Source organism: Elephantulus edwardii, unplaced genomic scaffold, assembly GCF_000299155.1.
Source record: "Elephantulus edwardii isolate Elephantulus edwardi_28Jun2011 unplaced genomic scaffold, EleEdw1.0 scaffold00208, whole genome shotgun sequence".
NCBI classification, from domain to species: domain Eukaryota; kingdom Metazoa; phylum Chordata; class Mammalia; order Macroscelidea; family Macroscelididae; genus Elephantulus; species Elephantulus edwardii.
In genome coordinates, this window is record NW_006399958.1 from 4,314,315 (window position 1) to 4,340,657 (window position 26,343).

The 26,343-nt window shown below is 43.9% G+C and overlaps 2 pseudogenes; one reads left to right on the forward strand and one right to left on the reverse strand.

The window, feature by feature from the left end:
* The window catches only part of LOC102849560, a 72,187-nt pseudogene that overhangs the window by 13,113 nt on the left and 32,731 nt on the right, over positions 1-26,343 (reverse strand).
* The window catches only part of LOC102846460, a 23,426-nt pseudogene continuing 12,524 nt past the window's right edge, over positions 15,442-26,343 (forward strand).

Below are 26,343 nucleotides of genomic sequence, written 5' to 3' on the forward strand. Positions count from 1 at the left end.
ACACGCTGTGTTCATGACTTTTATTCACTCAGGATAATTTATAGCATGGGAAGCCAATACTAAATATTTGTAATAAACTGAATGCTATTTCAGGATTGGGGGAGGCATGGTTCAAGGGAGAGTTCACCTTGAGACAAGAAGGCAATCCTTAAGGGTTTACTGGATTCTTGCATTGTACTCGCTGAACCCTCCCCTCCTGAGTCTGTAGGAAGGTTTTCAGTAGAAATAGCTTGGCTTCATTTACTTTGAATTCTTTGTAACTAACTTCCTGATAATTTTCAATAAAGATACAGGGAATGTGGAATAGAAGAGGCCTTCAGTCCGGAGAACTGCTGGCCCCCTGTTTTTCAAGGTCTCTGTTCTATATAATTCCTGGTAGTCTGTCTCATTATTAATAACTAATTATAAAAAGAGTGTACCCTTAAAAAAGAGAATATACTGTCTGTACCATTACAGTCTAACAGTGAGGTAGAAATGTTGCTCCACTCTCGCCTTCAGTGAATATCTCAGGTTTGACCTATGAGTTCTGAAGGGTTTATAATAATATATAATTAGATACTGAAGGTACCACCACAGGGCAGACATTGAGAGATATGACACCATTCACTGTTTCCACAGGATATTCTGCTGTGCAAATTCTGTTATCTCCCAATGGTCCACCTCTGGCAACAGGCTGTCCTACAAAAACCACGTCCTTTTTGCCCAGGAGTCCCGCATTGTTTATTGATGTCTCAGCTGCCCCAGGAGAACTCCTGTCACTCACAGGGCTCTTTCGCTGGAGTTCACTTCTAAGGGAAAAGCTGTGACTTCTCTGGGCAGGGTCTCCAACCTTGAGCCCATCCAGATGCTTCTCCTTTTGGTGCTGTCTCCTGTGAAAGGAAAGCCTGGAGGGGTTGCAGAAAGCCTTCCCACACTCCTGGCAGCTGTAGGGCGTCTCCCCCGTGTGAGATCTCTCATGCCAAGTTAAACCTTTCTTGGTCTTGAAGGCCTTCTGGCACTCGCTGCAATGGAAGGGCTTTTCTCCAGTGTGTGATCTCTGATGCACAGTGAGATCTCTCTTGGAGCGGAAGGCCTTCTGGCACTCGCTGCAATGGAAGGGCTTTTCTAAAGTGTGTGATCTCTGATGCACAATGAGATTTCTCTTGGAGCAGAAGGCCTTCTGGCACTCGCTGCAATGGAAGGGCTTTTCTCCAGTGTGTGATCTCTGATGCACAGTGAGATCTGCCTTGGAGCGGAAGGCCTTCTGGCACTCGCTGCAATGGAAAGGCTTCTCACCCCTGTGGGTCTTCTGATGGGAGTTGAGGGTCGATTTCCGGCAGAAGGACTTGCCGCAGTCACTGCAGGAGAAGAGGAACTGGCGCGTGTGACACACCTGATGAGCACTGAGGCTTGACTTCTGTCTAAAGCCCTTGCCACAGTCCCCACACACATACGGCTTCTCCCCCGTGTGAATTCGCAGGTGGACGGTGAGGCTTGTCTTCTTCTGGAAGCCCCGGCCACAATCCCTGCACACATATGGCGTCTCTCCCTTGTGAGTTCTCTGGTGGATGATAAGACTCTTCTTATACTTCAAACGTTTGCCGCACTCATTGCACAAGTAGGGCTTTTCACCACTGTGCGTCCGCTGGTGGCTAATGACACCTCTCTTGTATGTGAAGCCTTTGCCGCACTCACCACAAACATAGGGCTTCTCTCCTGTGTGGGTTCGTTGGTGCACGGTGAGACCATAATGCCTGTTGAATCCTTTACCACACTCCCAACACATGTAGGGTTTCTCCCCCGTGTGGATTCGCTGATGCTCGGTGAGATAACTCTTGAGAATGAATCCCTTCCCACACTCACTGCATGTGTGTGGTTTCTCCGCCATATGCCTCTTCCAATGGATGGTGAGCTGCTTCTTCTGGAGAAAGGCTCTGCCACACTCCACACATTTATAAGGCTTTTGTCCTCTATGTGTTGAGTGGTGATGGTCAATGAGATTTGACTTTTTAAAGAAGGCTTCCCCACACAGACTGCATCGATAGGGCTTCTGTCCTGCGTGGAGGAGCTGATGGTCAGTGAGGGTAGACCTTCTGTGGAAGGCTTTCCCACACTCGTTGCAGGTGTGGGGCTTTTTCGTCTTGTCAGATTCCTGATGCTTAATGAGTGTAGATTTGGTCGGGCTGCATTTCTGGCACCTGGGGAATTTGATTCGAGGACAAAATTGTTCACGACCCACAGGAACCAAGGCTGTCTCGTCTTTGAGAGGCTCAGTGGAATTCTGTATGTCCTCACTTCTGATCTGCGTAACGGAGGGTAAGCTCAAATTTGACTTCACACCTCTTTGACAGATGTCAAAGATACAATGACTTTCCCTTAAAGGAAGATGAACTGTATTCTGACGAGTGGTGTTTTCTGATGCAGCATATTTATCTGACTGTCCAGTTCCCTTGACTCTTCTATCATGTTGTAGCCATGCACGCGGATGATCATCAAGGTCCCAGGTTTCTACGAAAAAAAGAACAAATCACCCTCCCTTCTACTTGCACTGGTATGGACATATTTATGAAAAATTTTTATTGATATAAGGTAACTCTTCCGTAAAAAACAGAACAGAGCTTAAAGACAGTACCGGAATATTGTCCCTGGCATATTCACCAAAACTGTATGAAATAAACTGAGGGAAGCGGAATATTAAATTTAATATTTAATAGTAAACCAAATGATACCTCAGGAAATGAGGGAGGCTTAATAAAGCTAAAGGTCACCTTGTGGCACTAAGGTGTTCCCTAAGAGTCAACATGGTTCTTAGTTTGTATTAACTGAATCCCTCCCTCCTGAGATTAGCACTATGGTCTCACCGTGCACCAACGAACCCACACAGGAGAGAAGCCCTATGTTTGTGATGAGTGCGGCAAAGGCTTCACATACAAGAGAGGTGTCATTAGCCACCAGTGGACGCACAGTGGTGAAAAGTCCTACTTGTGCAATGAGTGCGGCAAACGTTTGAAGCATAAGAAGAGTCTGATCATCCACCAGAGAACTCACAAGGGAGAGACGCCATATGTGTGCAGGGATTGTGGCCGGGGCTTCCAGAAGAAGACAGTTTGTATTAACTGAATCCCTCCCTCCTGAGATACGAGTAGGTAATCTTACCTTGAAAGAGATCTGGAAGGTGTCACTTTCCATAGTAAGACAAAAGCATATGAAGAAGCGAAAGATTTGGGAATACTGGGAAAAAGAAAATCATCGAAACCAAAACCCCAAAATGTATACCAATGAAACAGAAATCTAATCTTAAAAGGTAAAACATAAATTGTGCTCTATCTGGATTAATCTCAGAGGACACAGAGGAGTGTATTTCTCTAAATTCATGAATAGAAAAGGAGTCACGAGGGAAGAAGGATGAGTAGCAGTGTTTCAACATGCCCACAGTCACTTCACAAATGTCACGCCTTCTCTCACGTGTCTTCCACAGTCTTCCCGACCCACCACTTTTTGCTCACTCACCTGAAAAGATTCCACCCTGGCTTCTGTCCAGTAGAGTTCGCGGTGGCTCTCCCTGCTGCAATATGGAAAGGGCATCTGCTCTGCTAATTCCACACCCTGTACGTGTGAAACCAGAGAATCCTAGAATCACCCAACAGGCATTGGCTTGTGAAGAGACCAAATGTTTATTTATGGTGTAAAAGGGGGAAAAAATTCAAGCTTACAAGGTAAAGGTTCTGCTTTCAAGAGGAGAAAGACTATTCCTACTGACATACGCCTAAAGTGGATGAGAATCTCACACTTCTCAACCCCACAGACACCCCAAAGCTTGAGCAGCTGAGAAATGAGAATGTGTCAGGAGAATGTCCTCACCGATGGCCACCAGGTGACTGTGGGTCTCCAGCATCACATCCCAGTACAGGGCCTTCTGAGCAGGGCCCAGGAACTGCCACTCCTCCCAGGTGAACTTCACAGTCACATCGTCCAACATCAGTGACCCCTGCAACACAAAGATCCTATTTCAGAAGGTATTTTCCATGTGACGATATCAATGAAATGTGAGGGCAATCGCTCCACTCCTTCCCTAGTATGGTCTGCTGCAGTGATGCATATAGATGCTTAAAATTTTTTATCTCTCTCTCACATATATGTTGTTGTGGCTGTTGTATGTCTTTGAGTTGCCTGCGACTCATACCGACCCTATGCTCAACAGCCCTAATCACTGCTCTCTCTCCTGCCAATATTATCATCTGTGACACACCAATCCTCATTTCTCCAGTCACTGAATCATCTACCTCCGAGAGGGTCATCCTCTCCTACGCTGTCCCTGCACCCTCCAAACCAGGAAGGACTGGTCCCGATTGGCAACATGTCCCAAGTACGTCAGAGGAAACTTCAAAAACCTCACCTCCAAGGAGCAGTATGGCTTCATGATCTACAGGACAAACTTGTTTGTTCTCCTGGCATCCATGGGATATTTAGTACTCTTCTCTGGCACTACAACTCAAAGGCATCAATTTCCCTTCTATCATCCCAATAATTCAGCCATTCCAATAATTCAGTAACATCTGTCATTCCAATAATTAAGTCACAATCCCATGAACAAGGGAACTTTGTCTTTACATAACCAGATACTGAAGAGTCTACAAGTTATTTCTCTGTACCTTCGACTATTCTAAATGTCTTACTTTTTAGATGAACTGAATTAAACTTATACAAGGTATCTCTAAACATTTGAACAAGTAAATCCATTAGGAAATAAGATAAAGGATTACTCAAAAGTCATCTAAACCCAGCTTTGAATAGGAATATTATGGCCTAATGGCTAAGGGATGGGAGTGTCAGAGACAGTGCGACTGGCACAGGACAGAGCGAAGTTTAGGGCTGTTGTACATAGGGTCGCTATGAGTCGCAAGCGACTCGACGGCACATAACAACAACAACAACAACTGCTAAGGGGGGGGGAATGGCCACTACCACGCCTCTTTTTCAGAAGTTGTTTGCAAGTTGCTAAGACTCCTTTTATCCGTACAACCCTTCCCCTGACCCCAGAAATCCCAGGGCATAAGTCAAGAGTTGGAAAGGGTTAGCTCGTGGTGGTAGAGCAGGACCCAGCCTACAGCCTGTCCTACACAGCAGTGGCAGGTGGCAGAGGACCTGTGGGCACAAGGATTTCCAGTGTGGTCCTTGTGGATTTGAGCGCATAGTCTCCTCACCACTGCCAGGAGTCCCTCTGCAGAAACACACCTTCCCTCTGGACACAGAAGTGGGTGCAAACAAGAGAGAGCCAGAATCTAGCCATCAGGAGGAGCTCGCCCTGGGGGTCTGCAATGCTCGATGGACATGGTCTGCCCCCACTCCTACCAACTGCTCTAGTCACTGGACACTCAGTAGCATGTCTTCTAGAAGACACTGAAGCACTCCTGCTGCATTTTTCTGACACCCATCCAGCACTCTGTCACCAAGGTTCCCCGAGCTGCTCTCTGAAGGGTTTCAGATTGAAGCCAAGAACCAAGGCGAGAAAGAAACATTCCTGAGTTCATTGCACGCCAGGCTACTCAGAAAGGGGAGTAACACTGGGAGTTGGGCTTACGGGGTTTATATGGGTTCATTACAGTGGCTCACTGGGGCATCAAGATTCTGGTCTTGGGAAACTGGTACGAGGGAATGTCCTGACAGGATTTCTGAGTTCTGATTTCAGAAAAATGTCCTGACATAGGAATTTCTGAGTTCACGTTTCAGAAAATATCTTGACATAGGATTTTCTGAGTTGTGGTTTTGGAAAATATCCTGACACAGGATTTTTGAGTTGAGCTCCAACCTCCACTTTTATTTTTAGGCTAACACTGTCCACTGTGCGAGCAACATTATTCAAGAACTGTGCCCTGGCTTCCAATTGGCAATGGCTGTCCATTTCCTGTGTCTGTTGCTTTGAGGATAATTAAGAGCATGGCTTAAAAAAATAAGAATGTATGGGAGCTCTGGTGGCCTAGTGGCAAGATGCTGCACTGCAATCCCGGAGGTACATGGTTCAAATCCACCAAATGCTCTGCTGGAGAAGGAGGGACAATCTCCTCCTTTACCAGTCAGATCTGATTTGACGGTACATGTAAAAATATTACAATAAATTTTTTTTTAAAAAGAATAAGAAAATTACCTGAACCCTGTCCATTCTCTTTCGTTTCTTGGGCATCACCAGCTGCCAGGAAACTCTATCGGTGTGTTTCGTGGATCAGGTGTGTTTGCTCTTAAGAAATTTCAACCTTCCATGAAGGGTATCTCCGAAGATGACAATATCCAAATCTTAGGAGCTCTTCCTCCCTCCTTCTTTTGCTGTAGGGGTGTCAAGGCCTGTACGTTGAAGGGAAGGTGTAAATTACCTCTGTGCCAAGCTGCAGCCACTGCTTCTCCACTCATGGTAACACAAAGTCCCCCACCCCGATGACCACCCCTTTTATCGAGTGTCCTAGAACATTTTACACCATAAAACCTCAGGTCCAGATGTTTCAGAGGTATGGGTGATAGATATCTTTTTAAGATGACACCTGAATGATCAGATACCCATGTGCAAAAGGGAAAAAAGGGGGAGGGGGAAGCCCTTGAATCTTACCTCCAGTATACACAGCTTTTAAATTGTGGTCAAATGTGATTTTCAACAAGAATGGCAAATAAATGAAGCTCTAGGAAAATGAGTTCCTGCCAGCTTCTGGAAATATATTTTAAACATACCATGTAAAAGCATATTTAAAAGGGAGCTCTGGTGGCTTAGCGGTACAAAGTTGTGCTACAAACCAAAAGGTAGACAGTTCAAATCCTACAGCTGATCCCAGGAGAAAGATGGGAAATCTCTTCTCATCAGGGTAATATATTGTTTCTGAAAACCTGCTGGATAGGCAGGGACTCAACAGGACATACTCACAAAATAACCCATAAAAGCATGAACTATAACCTGAAGTCGAAAGGAGAAACAACACAGTTGTACAACCACTTTAAGAAACACTTGTTATAAGCTGCTGAATCAATTACAAGGCTCAGTGACCCCATCGCATGCCCTCTTCTTCAGGATCCTTGCCATCTCTAACATGCTTCAGCGCACTGCTTCTGCCACTGTGCCAAGATCTCTTGTTGAGAATCTTCCTCTCTTTCTCGGAACACTTCGATATCTCCTACCAGAATGAAGTCAGACTGAGGTCATATATATTCTTTAAATACACAACCTAAGTCTGAAGTGTATATCCCACAAAATGAATATACAATTAAACCACAAGAGATGTACCAATGTTTTCAAAGGAACATTAATTGCAATAATCCAGTGAATCAGGACACCTCATGAAGTTAAAGAAGCATAAATGCCATTTCTTCAATATATTTACATGGTGCATTGGATCACGCTTACCTGGCCTTTCTAGATAATTAGAAGTTTCATCACATGAATGCATCTGAATATGGTTAATTTTGCGTGGAGAGCCCTGAGAATTCACCACCCACAGAGCCTCTGCTGGATTCCAATTGTCAGAGGCATGACCTTAATGTTAACTGTACAGTTCCCTCCAGTGCTGCACCAAAGCTCTCTAACTACCTGCCTTCTCAGTCACCGTGATCTGTTTAGAACTGACTCATAGCTGATCCCTGCAGCGGAATTTCTAGAGTTGTAAATCCCATGGGAGTTTAGTGGACATCAGCTTTCTCTGGAGCAGCTGGTGGATTCAAACCGACTGCTTTTAGTTTGGAAGCACAACTCTAAACCCAGCACATCACTAGGGCGAAAATAAAAGACTCACTTTTTTTTTTGCAGGATAGAATTCAACCCGATACTGTGAAAAAGGTAAAAAAGCGTGCAAGGATAGGACGGGTTCTAAGAGTGGAGAAAGATTGCACAGTAATCAGCCTCTTACTGAATCAAAGAAGAAAAGAGGTTTCCTGGGTCCAACGGATCGAAAGCCGACTCCCCCAAAATATCACTGACAGTGACCTGCCTCCCGTGCTCCTGACTACAGAAGCCGGACCAGACCCCTCTCTAGAGTGGCGATCCCTGCGGCCAGTGGCCACCGGATCCAGCACATCATCCTGCAACCGGACTCATTGTAATTCTCACTTCTGCTCCTTAAGAGATAGAGTGACCATCACAAACCAGAGATGCAGACCAGGTCTTGATGGCCCTGATCGTAGCACAAAGGCGTCCACCCCGCAAATGACCAGGAGGGACCGACCACCTCCTACCTGCTTCCCCTCCAGGAACCTCACGGACCTGCACACCGGTTCCTTTCTGGAATCCCCGCGAAAGTTCACAGAGAAACAGCCCCAAAATTCAAACCTCGTGCGTGCGACTACTTCTCCGCCTCCTTGCAGGACTCCCCTACTTCGGCCGAGGAGGGCCAGAAGTCACACCTGATTGGATGACATAACAACACCTGGTTTCCCTAGCAACCAGAAATTGCGTCCCGTAAAGCACGCTTTTCAATATGGCGGCCCAAACGGCGCCTTGAAGACACTTTAAGGCCTTAGGCGATCTTTCTGGCGCGATGCCGGAAAGGCCGCGTTCCGCGTTCGCGGCGCCTTAACGACACTTTCCGGCCTTAAGGCGCCCTGGATACGCCGTGTTCCGCTTTCGCGGCGCGTGGACGACACTTACCGGCCTTAAGACGCGCAGGAAAGGCCGTGTTCCGCGTTTGCGGCGCCTTGACGACACTTTCCGGCCTTAAGACGCGCAGGAAAGGCCGTATTCCGCGTTCGTTCGCCATCAAGACCAGAACCTTAGCGGCCACTGGAGCCCAACGTCTTTTATTTAGGAGAAAATAGCAATTGATATAACTTCCAATGTATGGAAAGTTACGTTTTCTGGAGAGGAAGAATAATTTTCCACTCTGTTAAAATCGGGAGGTAATTAGATTGTAGGGATTGCTGTATTTTTTTTTAAATTTTATTTTTTGTGCGTGTACCGTCAAATTGGATCAGACTGGTACAGGAGGAGATTATTCCTCCTTCTCCAGCAGAGCATCTGGTGCATTCGAACCGTGTACTTCTGGGATTGCATTGCAGCTTCTTGCGGATTGCTGTATTTTTAGATTCATCATATCGTTCCTTCTAGGACTTCTAAATCTTCCTCATATCTTCCCACCTCCCTCCCTATGAGATTCCACCTTGTGACTCTCTAGCCTACCTATTCTGAGACTTCAGCATGTCTTGTCCTTATGGGTAGCACAGGTTTCCTCTCCTGGCATGCAAACCCAAGGAGTCAGGTCACTCAGTTCACTCCTTTTAAGTCAGGCAACCCCCAAATCAGGAGTTGAAACCCTCCAGCTGCTCCACAGAAGAAAAAGAGGCTGTCCATAAACCCTTAGACCCTGGGGAAGCTCATGAGGGTCCCCTAAGTCAGGACACCTTCAATGCAGTGAGTTCTAGTTGGACATTGTAAACCTTATTGGCTGTTGTTTCTCTGTAGCACAGTGACCTCTCCCTGTGCTGTCATCTCCTTCCTTAGCTTCTCTATTTCCGACTCTAAAGTTACCTGAAGATTCTGATCCCAATGAGTCAGGGACTAGTGATGCCTTATTCCCACATGATTCCTTCAGTTAAGTATTTTTCCTAATAAACATCTTTAAAATTGTTTTTTAATATTTCTTAATGTCTTTATTATGTCTCGTCAAGGCCTTGTTCAGGCGCCAAATGTTGTTGACCAGGACAAAGAAGAGGCAGGGACACGAGGAATGAAATTTAAAAGAGATTAAGCAGGGGGCCTAACAGCTGAGAGACTGCAGCCGAGAGTCAAACCCTCTCACGGCTTTTATTCAGAAATACCAGGAAGTAAATGACAGAAAAAATTCTTTATCCTGCTAATATTGTGCCACACTTTCCCCCTTTTTAAGCATTTGGCTTGCCACGTGCATGTAACAATAAATGTGATACTTTCTTTTCACTCATAGTGAAGCAATGTTGGTTTTATTGTGTGCCCTTGAGTGGGAACTGAATGCTAACTAACTCTAGGAGGGTTGTCAGAGGCCAGTAACTGCGTAGGAGGGGGTGTCCCTTCATAAGTGTATCCTGTAGATTCAAATGCCTGTTTTTGAGATTGCAGCCCAGCTTCTTACCACTACGCCATGAAACGTACTCATTGAAATTGCAAGTTATATTTCTGTCATTTCTTGTTTTCTTTTACTGGTTTCATTCTAAATCAAGTTGGTGGAGGAAATTAATTATTCTGGTTTTTTTTAATAGAATTCCAGAAAGCTGATTATCAACTTTTTGGTTTGTCTAATGAAAGATTACAAAGCGTAAAACACAATAACCTTAATTCACTGGAAAATACAGATCCGTACCACAAAACCCATTTTTTTTATTCGTAGAAATCCATAATAGGTTTGGTTGGCCAGAGAAAATAAAGAACTCCAATTTCACTTTACCCATAGTCCAACAGAGACATAGCAATCAAGTAAAGCGTTCTGCTGTGCTGAGTAGAAAGATGACCAGTTTTGGACTTGCATGATTTTCCTCGAAAGTCAGAAATCAAAGTGCACTAAGGCCAAACACCTCAGAAATCAAACATCTCACAAAATCAGGAAATCCCATGTATGTAGTGACTGTGGCAAAGACTTCACCAAGAAGTCACATCTCACTCTCCATCAGCGAACTCACAGGGGCGAGAAAACCTGCATGTGCAGTGTGTGTGGGAAAGGTTTCAACACGAGTCGTCACCTCACTTCCCACCAGCAAACTCATACTGGAGAGAGACCCTATGTTTGCAGGGAGTGTGGAAAAGGGTTCATGATGAGGGGTCACCTCACTGTCAATCAGCGTGCTCATTTTGGAGAGGGACCCTATGTGTTCATTGAGTGTTGGAAAGGGTTCAGTTTGGAGAGTTCCCTCACTGTCCATCATTGAACTCATACTAGGGAGAAACCCTGTATCTGCATTGAGTGTGGAAAAGGCTTCAGCAGTAGGAATCACCTCACTGTCCATCAGAATTATCATTCTGCAGTGAAGCAGTATGAGTACAGGGAGTGTAAAAAAGGGTTCACCACAAGTTGTCACCTCACTGACCATCGGCGAGCTCATACTAAAGAGAGACCCTATGTGTGTCGGGAGTGTGGAAAACGGTTCAAGAGGAGGGGTCACCTCACTGTCCATCAGGGTTCTCATTCTGGAGAGAGACCCTATGTGTGTCGGGAGTGTGGAAAAGGGTTCATTGACAAGAGTTACCTCACTGTCCATTATCTAACTCATACTGGGGAGAAACCCTACGTGTGCATGGAGTGTGGAAAAAGGTTCCCTTCAAATAGTTACCTCACTGCCCATCATCAAACTCAAACTGTGCAGAAACCCTATGTGTGCAATGAGTGTGGGAAAAGGTTCATCACGGGTTACCACCTCTCTGATCATCAGGGATCTCATACTGGACAGAGACACTATGTGTGTATGGAGTGTGGGAAAGGGTTCATGAAGATGGGTCATCTCACTACCCATCATCGTACCCATTCAGGAGAGAGACCCTATGTGTGCAGGGAGTGTGGAAAAGGGTTCATCACAAAGCATTGTTGAAACCAACCAGTGCCCTGGTGTGTGCCCTGATGTATAGGCTCACATGCCCTATTTGAATATTCTTGTTCATCCATGTGGTCAGCTCTATTCAGATGGGTGGAAAAATCATGGTGAGAGACAAAATCCATGCATTGGACAGGCCCCAGCTCCCAGCTGGAAACAAAGGAGGATGCTTCAATGATTTAGACCCTCCCAGAAGAGCCGTGGATGAGCATTAACATTACTGGTAGGTATATTCATTTTCTCCTGGACACAGAGCCTACTAATTGGTCCTAAAAGCCTTCTGAGGTCCCAACTCTTCTCACTATCTCTTAGTTGTTGGAATGGACGGAAAACCTCATAAGTAGTTCCTTACTTTACCTCTACCTTGCATGTGAACTTCTGAGTTGTAAAACAGCCCAGTGGTAGATGGAATTTGCTCCAGGACTTAAGAAGCATAAATGACATAGCTGAGCCTCTACATCTTGTGGTTCCTAACCTGTACACTATAATAGACAAAGTACTAGTCTATAGGCCTTTTATTGTAAGAACCACCTTCCCTCTGTAACTTGATTTGTACCACTACTAGAACCTCTACTCGAAATATTATTGCTTGTTAATTTTTTACTCATGTACTTTCAACTTGTTAGTTAAATTTGTGTCTTCTAGGTTGCAACACCCCCATGATACATCTTCAAGGATATGAACATGTACGGCCAAGCACAATCAATAAGAGTGCATCTAAATTCCAAAATCAATCTCCATAATAGTCTTATGTGTTTCCTACTGCCAAAGGGGCCCTTTAGAGTACTGAGAGAAGATCTTCACCCTGAAACCCACAGCGTCCCTTTTCAGCAGGAAGTAGCTAAGAGAATACGCCATCCCCGTTTCCTTATGAATCAGGGTGAAGTCTCTCTCAGGGAGGAGTGATAGGGAATGGCAAGGGACACACTGACAAAGGAGATTAATCAGAATTGGCTTTGACAAGCACTGTGGCAATTGGACAATTAAAACAGACATTTGAGCGGGGGAAGTAGAACTGGGGAGGAGGGTAGAGAAAACAGTGCAACAATGAATGAATGAGAACCCAAAATCTCTGTAAATATTCATTAAAACTAATAAAATTTAATAATAATTTAAAAAAATCCATGCATTGCTAAGACCTAAAAGTCCCACCCTTGGGAATGTGGAATCGCTTCTCTGTGACTTTTGCCTCTCACTGCTGAAGAACATTGGGTTTTGGGCTCTTATTTTCTGTGTATTTTAGACAAGCCCCACTTCTCGCTCCACAGACACAGAAGACAATTTTTTTTTAATAACATTTATTTGCAAGACATTTGGCATAAGGTGTTTAGTAAACATTTAGGAAACAAACGTGTTATCAAAATGAATACAATTTGTGGATAAACCCTAAATAAAGTGGCTTTTGGAAGAATTGAATTTGCAGCAACCACCTTTATAAAGAGGTACATCCACTTGCAATGGAAAACACCCAAAGATACCATTCACTAGGTTCAGATAATAGCACAATATAATGAAGTAGAAGACTGCAGGGCTTGATTTGTGGGCAAACTCAGTGCAATCTAGGACCCCAATATGATATACTAAAGAATGCCTTACCATTTCTCAAGCATCACATTTCCATTTTCTCTTACCCCTGTACCAGGATAATGTATAATGATGCCAACTACCACTGTAGTTAAATTGCAGGAGAAACATGCGTATAGACACACATGGAAAGTATTCTTTAATTTTTAAGAGTGCTTAAAGCATCAGTTGAAAAATTGAGTAAATAATGTTAACAAATCAAAGAAGATATGCATAATTAAATGGGGTAGGAAAAATCCCACCCTTTAATTCACTTTAAAAATAAGGTATTTCACACTTTAACAACTGAGTACTATAGAGTTAAATCACATGGGAACTACATTTTTTTCAAAGCATAAACATATCCATCCAGAATTTCTATGAAGTCATAAACCATTACAGTTTCTAAAGGACTTTTCAAGATGATTCATGTTCACTTTAATCTATTGTCTTCGGAAATCAGAGCATTCTTCTTCCACTGAAGATTTCAAAGAAACAGAAGACAATTTTGTGAATGGACCGTCCCCATGGTCTGAGGGCACAGGACAACTTGCGGCATCCTGGCCCCACTTCCTAAAGCTTTTATCGGTTTCTCCTAAAACACTGATTATTTCCTTAGTTATTTTAGAAAATGGCTTTTAATATACTTCTGGGCCATTTCTCTACTACACCTTCTGCTTTTCAAAGTAAATGTGAATAAATTCTGGTGGCTGAGGTAGGAAAAACCTGGATGGGTTATCTTCCCAGTTTTGTTTATACAGCAATCACTTTTTTGCTGGGAAGAATCAGGGACTACTGGGCTTAATACGTATCCTGCAGCCGGAAAATTGCATCTGTTTGAATATGCCTCATTCAAATTACAAATAACTCAGTAAAGACTGTTTTAAAAGACTACAAAGTTTAAAACTTGAGGCTTCCACAACTCTCAAAAAATTTTTGCGTGTGTTATGAGCTACTGTGTTGAAAGGAGTCTCTGAGTTTTCCAAGACTGTTTCTAGGGTTTTAAAAAAGTAAATTTTCTTATGATGATTCATGTGCGGATGGAATGCAGTATTAACCTTTTAGGTCAGGAGCTTACCTCAGTTTACCCGCAGGCACTGTTCACAGAGGCTGTGGGGTAAGGAATGTGGTGTCTGATTTCAGGAGCTCAGTGATGGAGGAGTGAGAATGGTCATTAGAGGGAGCAGCTGGTCCAGCTTTCACATGGAAAATGAAGTGAGGGTGTTCTCGATCTCTGCTCCAGAAGATTGCAAGCATGAAACATTGGTAGAACAGAATCCCTGGAACATTCGCTGTTGGGAAAGAGGTTGGTTGTATGAACATTACATGTTGTAACCTCAGGTTCTAGAGAGAGAGTCATCATCCTTTATCAGTAGCCCAAATTGGACCCTAGAGGCAGCCAATCAGGAGAGAAAGCAACCACAAGATAAGCACGGGGAGGGTCTTATCTCAAGGTTAGCCATCTGTGCTTTAAAAGTGCTTGAATAACTAATCCTGAGGGGTACATGACAGGAAAGGTGTATAGCTGACACAGCAAAGGGTGGTGGTGGGCTGACTTGCCTAGGCAGGAGCAAGTCACAATCCCACCCATGTAACTCTCCCCTCCCCTCGTCCACCAATCATGTTCCCAATTACCTCATCCTGGTAAATACTCCCTCCTTCAACACATAAAAAGCTTGAGTGCCTTCACCCTATGTTGGCATTTTCAAATGAATGGTGGAACTCTACATGCTGGAGTTGGTTCTGCACCATGAAGCACTCTTGCTGTTCGCATATGTGAGTCAGTGAACTTTGGGGTGTGTGTGTGTTGCGGTGGGGGAGGCTATTTACGGACCTAACACATGGGTGTGCATAAAATGATGGATTTTCAAGGGCAGAGAAGATTACGGATTAACTTCCACTTTCCGGAAATTTGAACTCTGCAGAAAATGAAAGCAACACGCAGCAAATAGGATCGTGACAGCTCTGTCCTTCAAACTGGGCAACCAACAGACACACAGGGTCTGGCTCAGGCCAAGGGGCCCCGGTTCGCGTTCGTCGTCCCTTAGGAATCCGGAGCCTCGTGGGCCGTCGTAGATACCTGTTTCCTACCTATGACATCATTGGAAGGCACTGACAGCTGTCAACGTGAGAAACAGAAACAGCCTCAACAGGTCTCTTGGCATTTTTTAAAAAAAATTTATTATTTTGTTGTTGTTTTTGGTCGATGGCAATGTGTAGGTGTTTGTGTATTGAGGACGTGAAGTTCCCGCCGGGTTTGGAAGAGCTGGATGGAAACCTCCAGGCTCCCACGTGGGGCTTCAATCCTGGGGGGTCCAGGACTTGTGCGGACCCCTCGGCTCCGTCGGGCTGGGAGGTGGAGTTTTTTCCGAAATGCGGCTTCTGGGATCAGGGTTTAATGGTGACTGTGAAGGTGGAGTCCGGGCAGAGACATCGGAGGGACAGCAGGTCCAGCTTCGCTTTAATCTTGTGGTCATGGAGGCCAGAGGAGCGTGAGGAGGAGGAAGCATTGGTAAATCCAAAGCCCCGGAATCTTGTGTGCTAGGAATTGGGGCTATTGTCACATTACAGTGGGGTGTCTTGTACATTCAGGAAGGTGAGTGAATCATCCTCAATCGAGGCTGGTTCCTATACAGATGAAATCTGAGTTTTCTGCACCCTCCAATTTTTACCAGTTGTGATGCCACCTCTTCCCTCCCCACCCACTCCCATCCATTGGCAGTTTCTATTTTTCTGCAGGATTCAATGTTTTGTAACACGGTGTCATGTAGTAGAATGAGTCTTTTGTTGCATATGGCTTTCCTAGGATATAGTCCTCTTGACTTTGACACATTTTCAGGCAATAACACTTGAAAAGAATGTTTTCGTCTCTTCATAGAGGACTTTGCTAGTTTTGCCATTCCACTGGGTTTAAATAGCGTAAGTTGAGCATCAGAAGTTTATGGAATTATATTACTAACAAAGAAAAATGAGAATAAGTGCTTATTCTTGGAGCCAGATGTTCTTTCTCCAGCAGACACACAGGAAAGCACCAGCAGCCACACCCTAGATCCAGAAGCCTCATGTGAGACAGAGCTGACTTAGGACCGTGGCCCCAGAGGAACGAGAGATGTAGTCCTTTTCTCAATCTTCCTAGAGGTATTCAGAGTGTGAGTTTGTGTGTGTGTGTGTGTGTGTGTGTGTGTGAAAGAGAGAGAGAGAGCGAGAGAGAGAGAGAGAGTTACTTAATTGGCAGATCTATGAGTGTTTTGTATCACGTTCCTAAAACCAGGAAGGATTTGAAAGTTTACATCCGAAGATGTCATGTCTGAGAAACTGGCATTCGGTTTCTTACTGGAGTTGGACCCTGCTAATATTCCTCGTAAACTCCGTAATCCTGAATGTGTTTTTGTGAGGTCTAGATAGCTGTTCCAAAGGATTTCTGACCAAGTGGAACAGTAGCATTCTTGTTGGAATTGGTAGAAAATAGTCCGGGCAGCATGGCAGTCTTGCCTGACCTGAGGGGAATTGGGTTCGTGTTGTGCATTTTGCTGTCAGGATCGTTCCCCTTTTTTGGAATTTGTAGAAATCAGACTTGGCAATGCTCATGCTGTTTTTTCTCTTTGAACAAAGATACCACAGAATATGTGTATTGACTTTTCCAGGGACGCTATTCATACGATTTCTGAGAGGAATCAGAGCTTGTTAAGAAAAGATAAAGAGCTTTCGAGGTTCTGGGAGTATCCCGAGAAGAGAAATGATGAAGGCTCAGGTGACTTTTGCTTTCCTTTACTCTTCCTTTGTATTCTACTTGTGCGGTGGAAGTTGTAGAACATGGAGTTTAAAATGAAAATTGAAAAAGTAGAAGCTAGAGAGAGAAATACAATTTACTGGTCAAATGAAAGCCAAGCAGTTTGACTCAGGCAGGGAGTCCTCCAGAGAGAAATGAGTGATATTCCTATTAATATATTGTTGTTGTTAAGTTCCATCAAGTTGTAGATGACTCATAGTGACCTTGTGAATGAAAGACCTGAACAGTTGTATAACTTTCCTCATTTCTCAGAGTTCATAGCATTTTCAGAGACAAGCTATTTCTTAAGTGGATGCCACTTCTGCTTCCAAGATTGTTTTAATCGGGGAGCTCCCCCAAACACTGTCCCCCATGGGTAACCATTATCACATTTGACACATCAGTGTCACAGTGTTTAGCATCACAGCAACCATTACTTGCCTCTGTACAGCAAATGGACAAACCACTGATATACTTCTTAGTAAAAATGTTTGACCAAAACCAAAACCAGGTTAACTGTTAATATAGTTAAATGCATATTTGTTGAGTATACATATACATCTGTTGTGTGTCTATAAAAATGGGAAAAGTTAAAAAAAATAAAAATGAATAAAAAATATAAAGCTTTTACTTTAGGAAAATACTATCACTTTTGAGCACTCTAGAATATTTCCATTTTATCTTCAGCATTTTACTGAATATTTGAACTCAGAGATCTTCTGATTTCACTCAGATATCTAAAAAGAACAAGTTATGTGTATAGATGTAGCAGACTGTACCGAGGAAATGTACTTAGCAGCTTCCTTTAGATTTTATTCATAACCTAATTGTAAAATACTTTATTAAATCTTGTTATTGTTAGGTGCCATCAAGGAGAATACAAGTCTCAGTGACCCTATTAACAACAGTTTTGAACCCTGTTTTCTCCCATGCCGTCCTCACACTTCCTAATACACTAGAGCCCATTCCATCAGTCACCATGTCATTCCACCTGGTTGAGAGTCTTCTCCTTCACTGACCCCCCAACCTTCCCCCTATCATGTCCCTCTCCAAGGACTAGCCCCTCATAACAACATGCCAAAATTATGTGAGACAAAGCCTCGTAATTCTTGCCTTCAAAGAACACTCCATCTGCATCCTCTCCAACACATCTGTGTTTGTTCTCTTGGCCATCCATGGGACATTCAGTGCCCTTCTCCAACACCACGGGACACTTACAGGAAGCTGTGCTTAAAGGAAACACTGACCTTCAGTGATGTGGCTGTGAAGTTCACTCAGGAAGAATGGGAGCTTCTGGACCCTGCTCAGAAGGCCCTGTACCAGGACGTGATGCTGGAGAACTACAGAAACCTGGTGTCCACTGGTGAGGACCACTCTCCTGGCATGGGCCTTTCTTGTCTCGGCTTCTGAAATTTTTCAAATGTTTGCTTCTGAATTTATTCCTGGTATTTGATCACTGGATATTACCCTTCAACTTTTTTTTCTGCCCTCTCCACCCTTCAACATTATATATATATATATATATATATTTTCCTTTTTGTACACCACTGAATCCAATCAAACTAGCACAGGAAGAGATTGCCCTTCCTTCTCCTGCTTAAAATCTGGTGGATTTGAACTGTGCACCTTTGGGATTGCAGTGCAGCTCCTTTCCACTAGGCTACTGGAGACTGGAGCTCCCTAGTTTTCAACTTTTATTTTTTTTTAAATCTTTTGACTTTTACTATAAAAACCTTTTCATGTATCTTTGATAGTTTTGTTTTTCCATTGATCCATTCGTCCTGGTAATGTATTCTTTTTTAAAACTATCACGAGTCTATTGTGTGTAAGATTGGTTGCTTTCCCATGAACAGGTTATAAACCGAGCAAACCTGACACAATGCCCAGCCTGGAAGGAAATGAACATCCATGGATTAACTTTCCTGAAAACCACAGGGAAAGCTTTTCAGGTGGGTGAGAGCGTAGCACTGGGCAGAGAAGGCATCACATCTGTGAGGGTGTCTAAGCATAAATCTAAATAGCTCTACATTTCCCTTATTCCTGTGGGACCTTTTTTTTTTCCTGTTGTTAAGTGCCCTTGAGTTGCAGGTGATTCATAGCGACCCTATGAAGGAGAGTCCTCGACACTTGGGTGCCTTTCATCCTCTCTCCAGGTTCGTAGGGTTTCCGGACGCAAGCTATTATGGAAGTGGATGCCACTCTTCCTTCCAAGCTTGTTTTTAATCGGGGAGCTCCACCCAACTCTCTGTTTGCATTGGGTAGACAACCATTAATGCATTTGACACATTAGTGCCACAGTGTTCAGCCTCACAGCAACAAGTGACCTCTGTATGGCAACTTGTACACGAGGGCTATACGACCTAGAGGAATGTCTGAAAAAAAACAATGAAAGACAGGCCTGAGTGCCGGGGACTAAAAGTCACCCACCTTTGCCTTGGTAGCATCGCTTTTTGTCCACTGGGCCAGCTGATCGAGACTCTCTCTATGTTGATATTATTGTTGTTAAGTGCTGTTGAGTTGTAGGCGACTCATAACGACCCTATGAAGGGTTTTTCTTTCTAGCGTGTAAAATTAATATATACTCTTTTACTTTGAAGGTCATATCTGCTTCTTCTACACTGTATTTTTCTTTTTTTTATTTAACCCATTGTTTCTTCTGTTCACTTTAACAAGCTTTAAACATCTATAAGTACTTGGTTGTGAAGCAGATACAACAATATTCTTTTATACAGGAAGATAAATTAAAAGTTCACATCATCTACAAAAAAAGAATAATTTTCTACTCTGTTAAAATGTAGAGGTAGTTAGATTGTAGGGACTGCTGTATTTTTCAATTCATCATATTGTTCTTTCTAGGATTTCTAAATCTTTCTCTTCCCTGTATTCTCCCACCTTCCTCCGTATGAGATTCCACCTTCTGCCTCTCTATCCTACCTGTCCTGAGACTTCAGCATGTCTTGTACTTGTGGGTAGCACAGATTTTCCCTCCTGGCATGCAAACCCAAGTAGTCAGGTCACTCAGTTCACTCCACTTGAGTCGGCCAACCCCCAAATCAGCAGTTGAAACCCTCCAGTGCTCCACAGAAGAAAGAGAGGCTGTCAGTTAACCCTTACACCCTCGGGAAACTCATGAGGGTCCCCTAAGTCAGAACCACCTTCAGTGCAGTGAGTTCTAGTTGGACATTGTAAACCTCACTGGCTGTTGTGCTCCTGTAGCGCAGTGGTCTCTCCCTGGGCTGTCATCTCCTTCTTCAGCTTCTCTTTTCTCTACTCTGAGGTTCTGTAAAGATTCTGATCCCAGTGAGTCAGGGGCTAGTGAAACTCAGTCTTCTTTTGTGCAAATTCATAATATGTTTGGTTTACCTGAGAAAATGAAGAACTCCAATTTTATTTTATCCATAGCCCAACAGAGACACAGCAATGAAGTAAAGCATCCTGCTGTGCTGGGTAGAAAGAAGAAGACATTGTTCCAAGGTGACAACCTGTTTTGGACTGATATGCTTTTTCTCATAAGTCAGAAATCGAAGAGCAGTAAGGCCAAACTCCTCAAAATTAAAACAAACCACAAAATCAAGCAATCCCATGTATGTAGTGACTGTGGCAAAGACTTCACCATGAAGTCACATCTCACAGTTCATCAGAGAATGCATACTGGAGAGAAGCCCTATGTGTGCAAGGTGTGTGGGAAAGGGTTCAAGATGAAATGTCACCTCACTCTCCATCAGCGAACTCACAGGGGCAGAAAAACCTGCGTGTGTAGCGTGTGTGGGAAAGGGTTCAACAGTAGTCATCACCTCACTGCCCATCAACGAACTCATATTAAAGAGAGACACTATGTTTGCAGGGAGTGTGGAAAAGGGTTCAAGATGAAGTGTCACCTCACTGAGCATGAGCGAATTCATACTGAAGAGAAACTCTATGTGTGTACGGAGAGTGGAAAAGAGTTCCTATCAAGCAGTTACCTCTCCATGCATCAACGTACTCATTCAGGACAGAGACCCCATGTGTGTAAGGAGTGTGGGAAAGGGTACACCTTGAAGCGTTCCCTCACTGTCCATCAGCGTATTCATTCTGGAGAGAGACCCTATGTGTGTAAGGAGTGTGGCAAAGGGTTTATCAGAAAGGCTTACCTCACTGTCCATCATCGAACTCATACTGGGGAGAAACCCTTTGTGTGCGGGGAGTGTGGAAAAGGGTTCACCTCGAAGGGGTCCCTCACTAGCCATCATCAAAGTCATACTATGGAAAAACGCTTTGTGTGTAGGGAGTGTGGAAAAGGCTTCATGAGAAAGTATCACCTCACTGTCCACCAGCGTTCTCATTCTGGAGAGAGACCCTATGTGTGTAGGGAGTGTGGAAAAGGGTTCATCAGAAAACTTTACCTCACTGTCCATCAGCGAACTCATTCTGGAGAGAGACCCTATGTGTGTAAGGAGTGTGGGAAAGGCTTCATGGTGAAGAGGTACCTCACTGTCCATCACCGAATTCATACTGGGGAGAAACCGTTTGTGTGCAGGGAGTGTGGAAAAGGGTTCATCCAGAAGAGTTCCCTCACTATCCATCACCGAAATCATACTTTGGAGAAACCCTTTGTGTGCAGGGAATGTGGAAAAGGGTTCATGGTGAAGAGTTACCTCACTATCCATCATCGAACTCATACTTTGGAGAAACCGTTTGTGTGCAGGGAGTGTGGAAAAGGGTTCATCCAGAAGAGTTCCCTCACTATCCATCATCGAAATCATACTTTGGAGAAACCGTTTGTGTGCAGGGAGTGTGGAAAAGGGTTCATCAGAAAACATTCCCTCACTGTCCATCAGCGAACTCATTCTGGAGAGAGACCCTATGTGTGTAAGGAGTGTGGGAAAGGCTTCATGGCGAAGAGTTACCTCACTATTCATCACCGAATTCATACTGGGGAGAAACCGTTTGTGTGCAGGGAGTGTGGAAAAGGGTTCATCCAGAAGAGTTCCCTCACTATCCATCATCGAAATCATACTTTGGAGAAACCCTTTGTGTGCAGGGAGTGTGGAAAAGGGTTCATCACAAAGCGTTCCCTCACTACCCATCAGCGAACTCATACTGGGGAGAAAGCATTTGTGTGCACTGAGTGTGGAAAAGGCTTCAGCAAAAGGAAGTACCTAACTGTCCATCAGGGTTCTCACTCTGGGGAGAAGCCCTCTGAGTGCAGGTAGTGTGGTACAGGGTTCACCACAAGTCGTGACCTCACTGCCAAGCAGCAAACTCATCCTGGAGAGACACCCTATGTGTGGAGTGTGGAAAAGAGTTCATAACAAGTAGTCTTTTCACTGTCCGTCATCGTGCTCACAGTGGGGAGGCAGCCCATTTTTGCCTCGTTTGTGAAAAAAGGGTTCAGTTGGAAAGCTTACTCATCATCAATGGAATTATACTAGAGGGTTACCATTTACTGACAATGACTTAGGTATAGAGGAAGCTGTCATTCCTCCTACTGCATCAAAGACAAAGATTTCTCATCGTACTGACTGTGTGGAGTCTTAGTATCATTTAAGGCTGTAGATGAGCTTTTAATTCTTGTATCCACAAGAATCGTCTCACAAAGCCAGGAGCCAAGATGACACAGTGGCTGAAATGCTAAATACTTTTAACCCAATGTGGTCCCCCCCTCCCCGTGAGAGAGATGTGGCAATTGTCCTCAATAAAGATGACAACTTTTGAAACTATTCGTTCCTTGTGCTTTTGGTCTCTCTGAGTCTAAATCCACACAAAGGCAATGATTTTGTGCATTTTTATTTCCTACAAAATTGTTAACTGTTCTCTTCAGCTCCTACGTAAGAAGAGCTGCATCTGTGTGAGGTAGCACTACGTTACTTTAGTGTTCTGGGTGTCCAGGATTCATTGAGAATGGCCAGGATTCATTGAGAATGTCTTTCCTACCCAAGGAGCACCTGTTTATTTTCCCCTGAAGTATGCATTGAACTGTGGAGAAAGCTTTAGGATGGGATGCTTGGTCCAACCTACTAGAGGCTTATATAATCTCATAGGCCCTGAGTGCTAGCCCTTTTGGGGACTCTCACTTTCTTGGTCACAACATCCAACTTCACCATAACTGACAGTCTACAGGGACCTGGCCCATTACTCTCCGGTCTCTGCACAATCAGCCTGCATACCTACACTCAGGTGAGTCATTCCCCTGACGGGTCTGAGTATCTGGGAGGACTTCTAACAAGCGACCGAACCCAGGGAATACAGAGGAGCTAGAGAACTGAAGAAAGGAGGAACTGTTGATGCCAGAAATCATGGACTTACAGAGCAGGTCAAGCATTTTGGAAAACATTGAGTCAACACTGCTTATAACTTGTCAGCTCCTAATCATAGGATTACAAGTTATAAAAACAGTTGGTGTCAGAACAGTTGAGTTCAATGTAACGTGTCTTTGGAGAAAAGGGAATAAACTAATAAAAACCTTTAATCTTTCTCGAAGGGTTAAGAAATATCTGTGAATTCATGCTGCTCTTATGTTTGCAAATAAAGTTACTTATGCGCTACGAAGTTAGTGGACCTAACTCCTGAGAAGCTGGTTCATTTGTTACATGTAGAAATACAAGATGATAGGAAACATGTCAGAAAGGCAGTGAAAGTTAGTGGTGAGGTCTCAAGATTTGGGGAGTTTTGTGAATCCAAACAAGGACACCCCGAAGTGGTCAGTTTCCGTCTCTTGTTCTTAAAACAGGGCGATTCTGGCAAGCTCTGGTGGCCTAATGGCAAGAAGCTACACTGTAATCCCAGAAGTTTGCCGTTCAAATCCACCACATGCTCTGCTGGAGAAGGAGGAACAATCTCCTCCTGTACCAGTCAAATCTGATTTGACGGTACACACACACACACACACACACACACACACACACACACAAATAATAATTTTTAAAAAAGGGTGATTCTATGTTTTGTGCACTGGGACCTGGGGCTGCTGCCAGGTGACCGAGGGGTGTCTGGCTGACCTCCTGTGACCTCAGCAAGGTGAGAGAGAAGCATTAACAACCCAAGGCTGGTTCTTGTGCAGCTGAAAACTGATCTTCAGGCTCCAAACTTTTATCAGCTGTGAGGCCAAGTCTCCACCCTCCCCCACCCCATTCAAAGGCAATTTCTATATTTCTATACAGTTCAATATTTTGTAGCACTGTCTATGCAGAATTCAGAGAGTTGTGGTGGTTCCCCCCCTTTATTTCATTTCATAATTTTTGGGGGTGTACCATCAAATCAGATCCGACTGGTACAGGAGGAGATTGCCCCTCCTTCAGCAGAGCATCTGGTGGATTTGAACTGAGCACCTTTGGGACTGCTGTGCAGCCTCCTACCACTAGGCCAATTGATACGTAGTGCCTTATATACTCATTTAACAGAATCAGGTTTCATAGTGTTTTTCTGCAGTCACTGCATCAGTTTACTTCCTTGTGGGTCTTCCTCTCTTTCACTGATCTTTCATGTTTCCTAAACTTGAGGTCCCTTTCTGTGGAATAAACTCCGAGCCACATGTCCCAGGTATGAGAGATGGAGCTGTGTCATCTTTGCCTCCAGGATGCTCTCTGTCTGCTCTTTCTCCATGATATATCAGTTTGTTTTTCGGTAGTCTGTCGCTGGGGTAATTAGGTCACTAGGGATGAACAATTCAGAAATTGACCTTTGAAAATGGGAAGGAGAGGAGATAAAGGCAAAAGGTATGACCCAGTTGGCTTACAATGCTTTCGTGTATGTGGTTACCTGAAAGATGATTGTTTGGGAAAGTTAATTCTTCAAATAGGGATCATCCAGTGACATAGTGAATCCTTGGTTGCAAATGGCTTTCGTACGACATTGCCTCTGAGTTTGTCAGAGGCCTGATGTGTGTGTGTGTGTGTGTGTGTGTAACTGCCTTAGGGGCAGTTCTAATAGAACTTTATAAAGGTGTCATAAAGCTGAAAGACCTGCACTCACTTATCAGAAGCTGTTCTTTCTGGAAAAGTGTATCTATTACCAGTCCAAGTTGTACCATGTTAACGTCCCACATCAATCATGAGCGATTCATGAATATTTAAGAAGAGTGAAGCATTGTTCATGAAGCTTTGCATCTGTGGAAAACTAATGAGAGTCCCTTGAGTGAGACCCACCTTCAGTGCAGTGAGTTTGAGTTTGGCGTTGTAAAAGCTCAGTGGCTGTTGGACTCCTGTATTTACTGGTCTGTCTCTCTGCTTTCAGGTCTTTCCTTAGTTTCTTTATGCCCTTATTCTCAGGTTCCCTGAAGTTCTGATTTTCCAGGGAGTGAAAATTTTCAAGTGCTACCTTCTTCCTGCTTCCTTTGCCAAGTATTGAATAGACTTCTTAATTTGCATTTTTTTAAAAATAAAATTGTGGTTTCTATTTACATTTTCTTTTATTCAAATTAGTTGGTTTTGCCTGGTATTTACTTGTCTTCCAGTAACGTTTATGGAATAAATACAGTTATCCTTAACCAGTCAAGATTAGTAGGCCATGCAGTGTCGGATTTGTGTCATCAATGGGCCTATATTTTCCATTCTCTACAGAGAGTGCTTGTGGGATAGTGGAACTGTACTTGAAATCCAAAGGCAAGCGATTCAAATCCATCAGGTGTTCCCACAGGAAAGCATGGACATTCTCCTCCTATGTAATTGACCTCATCTAAAAGCCCATTAGAGGGTTAGCCATGAGTCAGTTCCAACTCCCTGGAAATTAGTCCTATTTTAGAATCTGAGCTCATGGGTCATACATTGTCTAATCTCATGCCTCCACAACTAAGCTCACTGCCATCGAGATGGAGTTGGTCATAGCTGGTGCTTCACTGGGTATCCAAGGCTGTAATTCACGCAGAAGAATATTGCCTTTGCTCCTTAGAGCAACTCTTAGGTCCACATACCAACTTTAGGTTAGATCTACATCTCACTACAGCTCCGTGTCTGACTCCTAAACATGCTTTGGGTATGTTGCAGGGGTGTGGGTAGCTATTCCATGGACAGGGACATGATGCTTGGAAGGGTAGAGGTTTGGTGAAGAAGAGGAAGACGCTTGAACAGGTGGAATGACATCATGACTACTGCAATGGGCTCTAGTGTGTCAAAGTGTGATGATACCACAGGATAAGACAAGGTTAAGATCTTTTGGTGATTGCTTTACTGTGAGTTGTATTCACCTTGATGACACCTAATAACAACCACAAATTGCTTTTACTTCTTTGTTATGTTTTGTGTTGATCAGTGTGCAAGTATTAAATATGATACTTTCTTACACTCATCTCCAAATGGTATGTTGTTGTCGTGTGCCCTAAAACCAGGCTCAGTCATTCCTGATTGTATGGGGCGTTTTTAGAGGCACTTAATCACCCGTGAGGAAACTGCCCATCCTCAATCATACAGAGCAGCTGATGGATTCAAACTGCCTGCCTTTGGGTTTCTAGCCAGATACTTATCCACCAGCCAGCAAAAGTACTCTTTGTAATTCCAGATTCTATCTCCCTCTTTTCCTCCTTCCTTCCTTCC